Below are 12,825 nucleotides of genomic sequence, written 5' to 3'. Positions count from 1 at the left end.
TTATTCATCAGTTCGGAACTACAGTCATGTAAAAAGCCTCAGTGCGCACACAGCTCACATGATTGATAGGAGAGAACAAAAACAAACCACACACACACATCTCACATATCAACTTCCAAAGTGTATTTTTCCAGCACATTAATGAAGCTAGCTATCAATAGCATGGGCTATCTAAAAAACCTTCACAAAATCAGCTTGTAAACCAAGCTGGAAACATTAGAAAACTGGTGAGTTGGCCGGAAATTGTTTTTAAATAAATCAAGCTCAATTTAGCTAAATTAGCTGGCTAGCTACACTTCATAAATGCTTAGCCCCAGTTTGTCATTTCAGCCATTAGCTATGATTGCTGTTCATGATTTCAACTTAAACCATTAAGTCTGCTAATTTAAAATACCTCTGTGCTATGCGAGGAATAATGCTTGATGTAGCCTTAAATGTTATCAACTGTTAAGAAAGCTGTGTCAGTTTATAAATTAATTCCTTTATCCATCATCCAGACAATGTAACAGACCTTTGTCTCACAAACTTGTTATTATTAGACAGTGAGACTTCCCAAACTGTCCCTGATTCGTTTGTGTTTTTGTCATTGGAGAGATGCATCTGTCAATACAAATGTGTAAATGTAACAACAGGGGAGTCAAATTTCCTACAGATCACTGCCTTTCAATTTACATCAAGCTGCGCAGTTAAAACAGTCAACTCTCAGCTTCTGCTCTCATGGGAGATGGAACTGTCTGAGGTGGTTTGTGTGATCAATGTCACTCCCAGGATGTGGGGACCAGACAATGTAGTTTTTCCAATAATTATGAGCTCAAAAAGCTACTTTAGCTGAGTATTATGTGACTGTGCTTCTTTCCAGTGGTGTTCATTACCATATACAATAACCTTGCCAACTCTAAAGTGGTAAAATGGCAGCCAGTATATGTCTGACAATAAACTGAGTCTTAGTTTTTCATCTACTTTTAAATAGTAAAACCATGAAAATCATATTATTTTATAACTGTCCTTTCATTTTTTTTAAGCTTCAATTTCTGTCCCCTTTCCAGCTTCGCCCATGTTAAAACATCAAAACTTTCCATCTTTGTGGCCTCTGTCTCACACCAGACAGAGGTTGGGTGATGTGCTCTTGGCTGTTGCAAGGTAGGCGGACGAAGGAGCATGAGAAATTGGAGCAGGAGTAGGCTGCGGCTCTGGCAGCCGACTGGGGAAGATAGTTCCTCATGGGACTGCTGCCTGGAGATTAGTGGGATTGTAATTGAAACTCACACAATCCACCCACTCTGCACTGCCAGACTATCAACTCAACTGGTTTTAACGTAATGCATTGCTGTATTTAATGTAGATACATGCATGGGTCCTTTTTTAGGGCTCCTTTTAATTAAGAAACACCTGTATATGTAATTCATTGGATTTGGTGAGTGGTCAAAGGGTCTCAGGTGAGCTACCTGAGGAGGAGGAGTACATTATACTCACTGACAGAAAGCCCTGCTAATAAATGTAATTACAACAAATGAACATGAGTCCCTCCTCAGTCAGCACACCACAGTAGTCTCACATCCTTACAATCAATATTAGCTCACTGATACTACAAAGATGTGTCCTTTCATTCTCTCTCACATTGTCATATGCTCACAAAGAAGACTATATAATGTAAAATGACTTCTGCTTTTCTCACCCAAATGTTTCTACTTCACACCACTGTCTGCATATGTTGTCCAATAAACTTTGCAAAAAGGCAGATGAAATGCACAGCTGTTTGACAGCCTAACTCAGACTTCCTCCAACAAAACATCCACAACAAAGACTCAAAGAAAGTTCCTTTTATTCAGTTTAAAATAGATCCAAAATCCGCAACTCTTCACTGTTTTGACCTAGAAAAGGCCTTTCTTTTCCACACCATCTCGCTCTCACCTTCTCTTTTGTAATCACACAGAGAAGCATGATAAATACACACACCCACATACAGTATGGGGTACTGTAAATACAGTGCAGACAAACACTTATAAAGCTCAGTCCATGCAGACAGCTATTATACTCTTGGTATTTCTATTTTTAGCATGAAGGGAATTTAGCATTTTGAAAGTTATTTTTGCACACTGTATGTTATTGATGTTACCTGCAGTGAAAATAATGTAGGTGAGTTGACAACTTTCCAGCCTCTGTCTGTGTCTAACCCCATGCTGTCTCCACTTGTGTGAGTTTACAGTGGAAAATCCATTTTTGGGTTTCTGAGATCCCCCCCTCCCCCCCTCTGTTTGTTCTGTGCCATTAAGTGCAAATGAAACACCCATTGGGTAACAATTACAGCAGCCATTTAGTAACAAGTACACACCATTGGCTGTATTCTTGGATAAAATGTCCATATGAGATTATTGGCCAATAATTGTATATATGTAATATATATATATAACTATAACTATAACTATATATATATGGCTGACACTCTGCTTTCACACCAATCACACTGTGTTTTATTCACCCCATCACACTCACTGTCTCCATGTATGTAAGTGAACACCTTCACTGTACTCTGATGATTTAGAAAAGAACAATAATGGTGAATGTGACTGTCTGCTGTTATGAAACAAGTTCACTTCACATTTTGATTTTGTATGAAGAACTAGAAGAAAAAGTTTCCAACTCATCAAAAACAATAATCTAAATTATAACTTCAGTGGCTCTATTTAGGGATATATCTATAAGGGGCAAGGGGAAAGAGCCAGAAGGAGGTTTGACCTAGTGTGTTAGTGCGCAGGTGTTTGTCTTTTCCGTTTGTTTGTCTGTGAAAACAATTTATTTATAGAGGAGCGCCATTAGAAAGGTAGAAAATCTGTTGTGCCTGCTCTAGACGTCATACTTAGCTGGTTTCATCATTCATACTAGACTGTTTATTATTAGAATAAGCTAATCAATCATCTTTGTCCATTTAAATCTCTTATTGTGTGAAAAAACATTGAAGGCCCACTGGGAATAGAAGTTGTTAAAATGACAGCTATGTTACTGTTTCCTCCATACTCTATATACACACTGGACCAAACATTCACGTCTACGTACCCAATTCTTGAATAGCAAAAAAACAAACAAACAAACAAACAAACAAACAAACAAACAAAAAAAACTCTAGCTTCAATTTTTTTGTCATGCTTCATGTCAGTATTGATTGCTTCGGTCTGAATGAGTTATTTTATTCCATAGGCATAAAGGAGAGTAGGCGGACACATTGATCCACAAATCAAGCTAAACTCCCTGTGACAGTTTCTTCCTCCATTCTGGTTACACACACTGTTCTCTATAATGTATCCTCTGCTGTGTCTGGGGTCCTATCAGGTGAGCAGGGAGGTGAGGAGGGAAGGGAAGGTTTTACCTCCCTGTGAGGACTTAATCCATCTCAATCGCTACAGGTAGGGCCACTAGAAACCCTCCTCAGCTCACTCCCACTCACTACAACCTGTTCCTGTGAGTTAACAATCTCTTGAAACTGCACCTCTAAATGCAAACTACAGTAAACAAAGTGCAGATGACAGAGTGATAGACAGTGTTTGCTTTTCGTCTTATCTCTATTTGCTAAAGAGCTAAACCTATACTGTGTGAGAGATCTCTCAGCAGAACAATGAGTATCACTCTCACCCATCTGCCTCGATCCCTGCTGACATTTTCCCTCAGTAACATAACATGTTCAGCCTCTATTTTACCTTTTTTCTGTCTCATTAGTCTATTCAGAAAATACATCTTTATCAGGCAGATAAATTAAAAAGGGGTCTTTGGTTACTGCACTGTTTTACCTCAACGCGTCACTGACATCTATTAAAACGATGCAAGGAGATACACGCACCACAACAGTAACATGACGCTTTGTTTAATTCAGCCTGTCTACCATGGCAGACATAATGCCACACAGTGAGAGACTGCAGGCGATCTTGTGTTAATTGAATCCTGTTGTTAACTATTCGTCCATGCACCTTGAAGGTGTTGGGTTCTGTATCAGGTTCATGTAATTACTGTTCCTCAGTCTGGCAGCCGCTCAGAGCATTTATTTGCTGTGCATTTCAAACTCTATCCGATGTCTTTTCGTACCCGTTTTTCTATTTAAAGTGAAATATTTAATAGTTTTCTATCTTTGTAAAAAAAAACAACCAAAAAACATAATGTTGGCAGGACAACACTAATTAGTGTCCTTCTGCTATCTTACACAAGTGTTACACTATGCTAACACCACATTTGTTGCAAACATTCTGTAAAATAACAATTCACCTGAAACCAGCTGATTATTTGGGCTAATCGGTTAAGGTATTACATCGGTGCATTGACTGTCATACCTGCCGTTACCTGATAACACGATTTAGGCAGTATCACAGGCTGATACTTTACTGGTATGGATATCAGAACATCTCTAATTGGAATATGTGCCTGAAACGTATCTACCCTTGTGTATCATGTAACTAATCCCATCCCCAAAAGGAATCCCCTGGGATTAAAGATTGCGCATAAGATACCCTCAGCTCATGGTTAAACTAGTGCAGTGAAATAACGAGCATTATATTGTGTTGTTCTTTCAATGAGAATCAGCCATGCTCAGTCATTCAGAAATACTTGTTAGCTATGAGAAATGGCTTTCAATGACTATGCCTGCATGTCTAATTCAATCCTCAGCAATGTCAATGTCTTTCCAAGTCCCAGCTAGCTCTAAATAGGACTCATCTTTATTCTTCCACCATCTGAAATGACGGAAGGACATCGTGGTGGAGGAGAAAAGATTTAACAGAGTTGTAAGCAAAATCAGTTAAGCTTTGGTACTGAAGCCAAACAAAAGCCCAAAGGCCCAAACTTCATCAGCTGATGTGTCATCACAATGAGACTCTTCACTTTGAGCTTGACAGTTAAGTGACCCAGGATGAGGTGTGTGAAATGAAGCTGGTGAAAGATGCATGAGCCATCTTTTTGTTCTACTGATACAAGCAGAGAACATGTCGCACTTGAGCTAAGAAGCCCAAAAAAAAAAGAATGACATCAGAATCTGTGAAAACTCTGAGATGGATGACAGGCTCAACAGAAAATACATCTACTGTCAGGAGATGTATTGGACTGATTTCAGATTTCATTGCAATTTTTCAATCTGTTAATTCTGTACACGTGGCTTCATTCTGACCTGTCTCATCCTCCACAGTGAGCAATGAAAACCATGAAACCTTAGCTCTATGTGTAGTTGTGGCACGCAATAGTTATGGGTTCTACTATCTGATTCTCTGGAAGCTTCTGTTTTAGTCTGCAGGTGACCACTCGTTCTTTCACCACCCTCCATCTTCTTGAGTGATGTTCTCGAGCTGACAGGTGCGACTGAATAATGAATGAAGGTATTCAGAAGAGTAGTTGAGTCTCCATCCGTTAACTATTGACCCCTCACCTTTTGAAATATCAACAGCACTGCGGCCTTTTACAACTTTGAACCCAGCTGCAGGTGTGTGTGTGTGTGTGTGTGTATGTTAGAGTGAGAGAGAGAGAGAGAGAGAGGGAGAGAGAGAGAGAGGGGGAAAAAAAGGAAAGTCAGATAAGACATTGTCCCAAAAATAAAGCATGGATTTAGTAGGTCTGTCAAACAGAGATACTATGCAGTGGGAGTCTCTCTGTACTTGTGTAGCACACAGTGTTGCCTCAGCTGGCTTGCATGATAAGCTAATGTAGCGTGCTAGATCACCTCTCTCCATGGAAACCGCTGGGCAATGGAGGGGCTACAGTTCAGTACCATTTTCTCTAACTATAAGCTCAATGCTGCATCAATAACAAAGAAGCTATTCATGTTCTTATATAAAGGACTGATAGAATGAAAACCTTGATATTTGTTGCTGCTTAAAATGTCTGTATTTGATGGATGGGTGGGGAAACAATAAATTACAACATCTGTATTACACTGAAAACTTTAACCTACTGTAGATCATGAACCATAACTGCAAATGTAAATAAGCTTTAAGCTTACTGTGGTACAGTACATTAAATGGTTACAGTTTAATGTCTCTTTACAGTAAAATCAGTAACATTTTCAATGAATCGACCAATTCAACAGAATATATAAATCCACAATAATAATCTGTTCGATGAGATTAAGATGTTTACGAGTGAAACTTAAAACCGTGAATCATCAGTTTCTTTTGACACCAACTTTAATAAAATACCTTGAGCCTGAACCAATCTAGAAAAGATTTAGAAACCCAAAACCATGAGCTGAAGGTTTTAAGAAGTTCCAAAGAGTGGAGAACAAATGCAGAGTTGGGGAATCACTTTTTGTAGATTCATCATGATGAGTGTCAGCTTTCACATGCACTAATTTGAGCCATTTCAATTTTAAACATAGGGATCTGTTTTTTAAGAGTATGTCACTTTGTGTATTAGGTTGTCAATTTTTGAAGAGAGTTTCTAATGTAACATTGTCTGGCAGAAAAACATGCTATTGTCATGTGAAGACCAGATTGTACCTGGAAATTCTAAAATTAGTGAATACTATATTATAACTTCAGACACAGAATTTTATGATCATACACAACCCTTAATCCTATTTTACTTTCCTGCCTTGCATGTTGGTCAGGCTGAGATAGAGGCTGTTAAAAAACATAGGGGCTATGATTTTTCTCTCCAGAATCTCTTTAGCCAAGACTTTTTACCTGCCTACCTACAATGTTCAAAATCCTTGAACCAATGTGCAGCCACACATGGTAAATTAAGTCATGTAAAGGCAGGCTGTGCATTTGATTATTTATGTAGCCTAACACTAAGAGAAAACAGTCGGTCTAAGCTGGTCACACAGCTACTCTACCCGTAAAGGGAATTATGGAAAGGGAGAGAAACGTTTTCTCAGAAACTTTTTTTTTTTTTTAAAGGAAATGAAAGATAACTGTCCTGGTAAAACTTAAGTTTGGGATTTTTGGAATGACCCTTAGAGGTGCGGCCATGAGAATGTACTAGAAACTAAAGTTGAAGCTCTGATTACAAAATAAGTCTTTAAAGTCTCATGGAAATCTATCCAGCTTGAATATTCTACAGACGAAACAGACTTCATCCAATGTACAAACAATGAAATCCTCATTTCTGCAGTTCACAGATGGGCAGACACTGTACATCGATCAGCAGCCTCACTGATGAGACATGTTTGGTGAAAATAATTTGTCTCTCTCAGTGTAGAGCACAGCTTTGTCAGAGTCTGTTTAGCTCCAAATACAAAAGAGCAATCTTTATTTGGGCTGAAAAACTAATAATTACTGTGTGTGTGTGTGTGTGTGTGTGTGTGTGTGTGTGTGTGTGTGTGTGTCTGTGTGTGTGTGTGTGTGTTGTTCAATGTTACCAGCTTTTTGTGCAGCTTGTTTTTCTAGGTTTAAATTTGGTTTTCTTTCTGCTTTTTGTTGTTTGATTGCTGTGTTGTGTCTGATGTACATTGGGTGCATGTATATTGACTTTTTTTAAATGTGTATGCATTCAGTTGGGTTCTTTCCATCTTCAATTAAAGTTGGTATAAAAACAAGAGCTGTATTGATTAGGTTAGATGGTATTTAAGTAATGAGAAGAGAGGGTACAGCAGAAGGAAACCGAATCCAGGGGGTTTGAGAGGATAAGAGAGCATGAAGGAGACAGAGAGACTTTAGTTTGTCTTTGTCAGTGTGCCAAACAGTCCACATGAATCTGCGATATATACTGCACTGCTATCAGTCTGGTAGCTGGGAAACTGTGTTCCATTGATTTGTGGCTATTCAAAGCTCACCTAAGCACAACGGCAGAGTTGTTGTCACCCAGCAACACCACGTGAAACAACTCATAAAATACACTCTGTTGGATAGCCCAATGTCTGGACATGAACACACAAATACAGTAAGAAAGAACAGGCGAGGGAGAGACAGAAACACAAAGACTGAGGGGAAACTCTTGGCTCAATTACTCTGATCCACAGCCGAAAATAACAACAGCAACCATGAAATCATAGTGACTGTTGCTCTGCACGTCATCTGGTCCCTCTGTGCTCCCCGGTGACACAGTGATGTAAGTTAGCATAAGTGACTGTGCTCTCTCCTGCACAGCTATCAGCAGGCAGCGGTTCATGGGAAGTCACACATCCTATATCTGGTCAGTGTGTCCTCGGACAACCCAGCTCACCTTACATCTTAATGTCTTTTCAATCGATTTCCTCACTTTCCTCACAAAAAGTAATCTGGGGTAAGAACATGCATCAGGTAACAGAACACAGAGGGTATCTCCATCCTCAAACAACGCAGAGTAATCTCTCAGACTTCACAAACAAAGAGCTTACAGTGAAGTCAGTTGGGCATGTCTGATGTGTGGGAAGAAGTGCAGTTAAAGGCCTCCGGTCATTGCTCTCTCTTGCTCACTGAGAGTTGATGTTTCCATGCAATTAGTTCAAAGTGCCTCCACCAGGGCAAAACTACTGAGTGTCAGTTTTTATAGCTCAGTATCCAGTTCTTATGGAGCAAAGACTGAGTGGGAAGAGAGAGCGCTACAACGCTTTTAGGAGACAGGAAGTTAAATTCCCAGTGTGCAGAGGTGTCAAAACGTTAAAGCCAAAGCTATTTTTTAGACTGTAAAACTTGTCATTCAGAACAGGATTCTGTTCAGTTTATTAAGTTTCCATTATTTCAATCAACTTTAAAGTCATTGATTGATCATAAGGTCTTTATATATATATAAAAACATCTTGTAAATTGATTTATAATGTGAATTATACAGTGCAGCAATTTGTGGTTTCAATATCTCACAATTTCCTCTATCCCCTCCCATGCCTGAAATGGATTAACAATCCAATTATGTTTGCCTCTGTGAGTGTGAGTGTGAGTGTGAGTGTGAGTGTGTATGTGTGTGTGTTTGTGTGTCTAATTGCTGCATCGACTGGATATGTTGAATCTCTTTGTTGTTGCTTTTCACACAACACATTTGTTTTCTCATCTTTCGCAGCTTTGAAATGTTGCTTACATCATTGTTTAAATAAAACCAAATGTTACAACATGTATTTATTAAATCAATTGTATATTATAGCTTATATTTCATAAGTAATTTTGTTAAAAGAAAGAAAACACACTTAAGTTCCTGTGAGGAGTTTTTACGAAACCGAGCAAAAGGATTACTGATACCTCTTTATGAGCTACAAAACAAACAAGACCATCAGTGTCAAGAAGCTGGTTACTCTTGCTGCAAGGCAGATGTCAGACAAGGCATGCAACAGCATGATTTAAAATAATAATAATAGTAATTAATTCAATGTTTAAATGGAAATGTAAAATAAATACCCCTCCCAGGAATCCCCATTTACACATGAAGAGAAAATGATCAGCTAAAATAAAAAAGTGTCCTATGTTTTCCACAGGGGGCGCCAAAATGGACACAAACAGAAAGAAATGAATGGATGCAGAATGGTGGGCGAAGTGGTGGGGCTGCCCTTTTGAGGTATATTATATTGCATTATTAAAAGAAAACGCTTGATTTAAAATAGTTTAGCTCAATCCTACTTATCAAATTAATCAAAAATATCTGGGGGGCACATTCCCCATTTACTTTGAATGAGGTTGATACATATTACCTTTAACTATGAAATGTAACTTGATGTTATGTTTATTGTATTAAAGTATAATATACTGAAACCTAAAACGAGAATTTCACAAATAATTCAAAGAATCAAAATTGAGTTTGAAATCAACAAAAGTCAACATGAACTAATGTCATTATATGATTCACATTTTCTGGATTCATGATTGGTGCATGAAAATACAGCATTGTTTTTATGAGGCTCTGCTCTTTTCAAAACCAAGGTCAAATACATCCAAACAGTCAGAGTTTTCTAATGAAATAATCAAAACTGGACGGGAAGATTCCATCACTGTAAATTTGATGGCAACAAAAGTTTAGTTTTGTTTAATTTCCAGCTGTTGTTCCCGGTCAGTTGTAAATTGGTCAAACTGTTTCCATGATTGAGAAAAAGCCATCAGAGTTTACAGCAATGACCTGTTATACTGCCAACCCCCGGTGTGTTTGATTTGATCCCTCTGAGACTGAAAAGCATTGTGAGATCAGCAACAGAGACATGCTAGGACACGTTGGATTACATAGGCTGGTTTCATTCACCACCCACTCAACCCTCTCCTTCCAAATGACGACATTTACAGTCAGCACATAGGGTTTGGTATCAACAGCAACTTGTGTTTTATTGATGAAATGATTGCAAGGAAGCTTTTGCTCTGTTTCCAGGGGTCCATATTATTATGCTGAATAATTCAGTGGGTATACTCATGAAAGAAATGCAGACTCAAGTGGATCTAAAACTATTCAGTAACACCTCAACACACCACGAAGAAGAAAGATAGACTACCTGCATACACAGCGGCCCTCACTGTTGATTTGATGTGAAAAATAGCTTTTCTGAAAGATGGTGCTTGTGTATTTTTGGGGAAGTTACTTGTCCAAAAGTGCCAGGATAAGACGTCATCTGGAGTTATGGAGATTCTGGATCAAACCTAATCTCTCTGGTCTTAAGTCAAGCGTCATTAATGTGCAATTAAAATTTCATCAGCGCTGAAAGATAAATGAGGCAGAATATGTGTTTTGGAGCAAGCCATTTCACCAATTCAACACTTCAATTAAGCCTCAGAAACAAGATTGCATTTAATGGCAGCCATTTAACCTCAATTTGACATTTTTACTACCCTCTGTCTAATGTGGAAAACTAACCCAAGTGGAAATGGCCCATTAGTATAACAATGCTGGCTTCCCTTCCCTTTCCTTTAATTGTGCTGTACAACATGCACTTGTGTGTGTATCTGAGGATAAAAGCTTGCATGCAAGAAAAACCAAGGGAGCTGTATAAAAGTTGTAATCCTGATTTCTCTATTTGACCCTCTAAAGTAATTCAGGCTGAATGACGGAGCCACAACGGAGGACAGCCACTGCTAAAATGTAAAATGAGTATTTTAAAGAACCCAAAGGCTCCTCATGGGATGTAAATTTAGCTTTTCTTCAAAACTGAGTTTTTCTTATTACTGAACAAAATGTAACATGAATGCAAAAGTAGCCAGTTTTTTGTTAATAATTCTGTTGCGGACTGTAACTTCAGCCTGTTTTGAATTGGCAAAGTAAACAAAGAAAAGTAGGAGGTTATGAGATCATGCTCCTGAACTTTATTACAACTCCAGGGAACTCAGTGAACCTCATAGCTGAGAAGATATTCATATTCATTCCACACCATGAGAACTATGAATTATTTTAGTTCCTACAACCCTTCAGTATTTAGAGGAACCTTTTTAGCTCCTGCTTCAGTGTAGGTAACTTGGTGGTGTGAGAAAAAGTCCCCATGGTGTTTTGCTCCCAGGGAACTCCCTCGTGGATAGTTTCTCTGCGGAAAGTCCTCAGAACAGTTAGGTTGTGAAACATGTCATGTAACAACATCTCATATCAGAAACATTGTACTTTGAGTCTGTAATCAAACATTTTACTTTTTTTTTTACATTATCATAGAAAATTGTAATTTCAAACCATGTGCAATTAATTAAATAATTGTAATTATATTATCTAAGCCTCAGATCTAAAGATATTTTGTCTGTTAAGACTAATGATTTATTAATACAGACTGAAAATTAAAGAGGACCTATAACAAATCCTTGAGGATTCCCATTGTCAATTTCAAGGGTGACTGCTTAAGTATGAACAACAATAGGCCAACTTATTGTAGGCATCAAACAGCTTTTGTCAAGATAAAAAAACCATGCCTTGGCGGCAGTAGCTTAGTCTGTGGGGACTTGGGATGGGAACTGGAGGGTCGCCGGCTCCAGTTCCGGCACAAACCAAGTTGGGAAATTGGTTTGGTAGCTGGAGAGGTGACAGTCAACTTCCTGAGCATTGCTGAGGTGCCCTTGAGCAAGGCACTGAACCCCAAAACTGCTCTGGAGCGCTCACTGTGGGCAGCCCCCTTACTCTGAGACCTCTCCATTAATGCATGTCACTAGGATCCGGTTTGTGCATGAGTGTGTATGTCAGGACTTAAATATTGTTACATAGTTTTTGTAAAAATAACAAGGGTCTTATTGTATTTAATTGTTGATCTTGCATCTATTTAAACAAAGAGATTTTCTTTGTTTCCAAGGGAGGTGAAGCTCCCTCTAGTTCTATAGTCCTAGTTGCATATACTGTAGATAAAATGTGTTGTCTGAAAATGACGAAAAGGACCAGTTTAACACAGCTTTCTTTTGTAGTTTATGTTACACACTCATTTGAGTGATAACAGAAGATCAGTTATCATGAAAGCCAGAGGACCTGCTTTTGATGGTTATTTAGGATGTGCTATCAATGGTTTCAGTAAACTAGAGGGGTAATGTATTTTGAATTCAGTATTTCTTTAAGCAATGTGATTTAATAATGAAGAAAAATAATTAAGGGCTTGAGTAATTCAAGGTCAGAGCAGGTTCTCTCTGTAAATGAGCAGACTAAATTATGCAAAAAGATCTGTTCAAAGAGGTGTTTGAAATTGTCGGACTAATGATACCACCATGGTATCTTTTGTGGCTAGAAGACAAGGCATGCTGTGTGGTCTTAAGGCTCTGGGATGAGACACTCTATGACAAAATGTGACATCATCAGACAATTTCAAGCAATAACAACAATTTTGATAGCATATGACAACAGCTTACTCTAATTTTAGTAAGTATTTTGACTGATAACCTATGAAATACAATTGAATTAATATGTAGCATTTTAATTGAATATTGACCAAGAGACATATTTTGCAGAATGATTTAAAATGTTGCTAACATGGCTCCATTGATCCAGCAAAGTATGGTACTCTTGTTC

At 38.3% G+C, this 12,825-nt stretch overlaps 1 protein-coding gene across 1 annotated transcript in view; it reads right to left on the bottom strand.

Annotated features, from left to right (window-relative positions):
- LOC306822035 (potassium voltage-gated channel subfamily B member 1-like) overlaps window positions 1-12,825 on the bottom strand; it is a 43,737-nt gene that overhangs the window by 28,395 nt on the left and 2,517 nt on the right. The window lies entirely within an intron of this gene.

This window comes from Symphodus melops, assembly GCF_947650265.1.
Source record: "Symphodus melops genome assembly, chromosome: 4".
NCBI lineage: Eukaryota > Metazoa > Chordata > Actinopteri > Labriformes > Labridae > Symphodus > Symphodus melops.
Note: the sequence above shows the minus strand (reverse complement) of the source record. Positions and strands in the feature narration are given on the sequence as shown.